The sequence below is a fragment of the Meleagris gallopavo genome, unplaced genomic scaffold (assembly GCF_000146605.3).
Source record: "Meleagris gallopavo isolate NT-WF06-2002-E0010 breed Aviagen turkey brand Nicholas breeding stock unplaced genomic scaffold, Turkey_5.1 ChrUn_random_7180001940240, whole genome shotgun sequence".
NCBI classification, from domain to species: Eukaryota; Metazoa; Chordata; class Aves; order Galliformes; family Phasianidae; genus Meleagris; species Meleagris gallopavo.
This window is the reverse complement of record NW_011202133.1, coordinates 1-1,612: the sequence shown is the minus strand read 5'-3', so window position 1 is coordinate 1,612 and position 1,612 is coordinate 1. Positions and strand designations below refer to the sequence as shown.

Here is a 1,612-nt window from a genome sequence, read left to right as displayed (position 1 = left end):
AGGAGTTAGAGAGTTTTCTTCCTGGATTTCGGATGACAATTTTAGCAACCCAGATGGGACAATGAGACTGAAATCTCACGGACCGAAGGACTGGAGGGGCCTCTGTTCAGCGCACATACTGAGTGATTCTCTGGGAGCTCCCCCAAATCCCAGCTCCATCAGGACCAGCCACAAGTTCCCTGGAATATGGTAAGGCATTCCTTTTTATTGCCTCCGGTAAAGCGTGATAGAAGTCTGTATCACGTACAGAGAGCAAGGGTAAGGAGATCCCCAAGTGGGTACCCCACACACGAGCGGGGAGATGTCCTGAGTGTGTGGCGGGTTCCATGTTTCCTGGAAGTAACACAGTGAGGGGGAGCTTGAGACCAGCCCTCCAAGACAAATAGAGTTCAAGTCCCTGTTAAAGGGGGTCCTTGAGAGATTCAACACCCTCTGGGTTCTGTGCTTCCTGGAAGTGAAATGAAGAGGGGGTACTTGAGACCAGCCCCCCAAGAGAAATGGGGTTTGAGTCCTGTTAAAAGGGGTGCTTGAGAGATTCAAGACCCTCCAGGTTCTATATTTTCCCAAAAGTAGTTTATTGATAATTGTGTTGCATTATGGTTGCCAGCATTGCGATTTTGTATGTGAACATGGGTATGTGATTATTATTGTAGCAGTGCCGAGCTTTTTATTTTTTTTCTCTCTCCATGGTGTTTGTACGTGGTGGATCTGCAGACTATGTTAAGCTTTGTTTCTTCTTTTGTAGCTGCAGCAGTGTGTGTGTTCGAGTGTATGAAGGCAATTCGCACATTCCACACATTCCAGACATGGTGTAGTCAGTTATGGAAATTGCAGAGGAAACTTGTTGAAAATTGTAATAATTGTTGGATTGGAGAAATGATTAAAATTACTCATGTAATCCTGGGGTCTGTGGAAAAACGACAAGTTCCCATCTTGCTGGAGGATATTGATTATGGCTCTCCCAAGAGGAATTCAGTGTACAACTATGCTTTGAGGGAACTGGCAGACACAGTCACCTAGTAATTTGAGAAGGGACAATTGTCCAGTATAAATATTTATATTCAAGTGTATTTAGATTGTTGTGATTGATTGCAGTTTGCACCAGGCCAAAATAGATGAGTACTGGAACAAGAAACTACTGTGCCATCCCCCCGCGTGTCTCACAGAGTGCTCTGAGAAAGAGCCACTTGCAAACTCTTGTTGTAAAATAGTATGTTACCTCAGGAATGGGGAGGAATACACTGGAAGTTGGAATGTCCTTATCTGCAGAAATCTAGGAAACCTCAGTGTAGCACTGAAAATCTCCATGACTGGAGACGAGACTGAAATAGAATATTTGGTAGACAAAATTGGTTTCTGTATTTACAGAATATGTATTTTATACAGATATGTATTTTAAGGGCACTGAAGCCCTTAATTGGTCAAGATTGGTTGGAGCAATTAGAGGGAAAAATAAGATTTTAAAATTGGGACTTTTATAGACAGGAATGTTGCCTGGAAGATCAGAGGAAGTTTGTAATGATGAAAGTTTTGAGAGATTAAAAAAAAAAAAAAAGAAGAGAGAGGCTTGGGAGAGGCATAGGCCATGGAAGGCACAAGAGGGAACAGAGAG

At 42.9% G+C, this 1,612-nt stretch overlaps 1 long non-coding RNA gene across 1 annotated transcript; it reads left to right on the top strand.

Annotated features, from left to right (window-relative positions):
- Positions 1-6: 6 nt before the first annotated feature.
- LOC116217753 lies at positions 7-1,558 on the top strand. The gene is made up of 2 exons (XR_004162468.1): positions 7-189; positions 746-1,558. It is a non-coding gene; the product is annotated as an uncharacterized LOC116217753 (long non-coding RNA).
- The last annotated feature ends 54 nt before the right edge of the window (positions 1,559-1,612 follow it).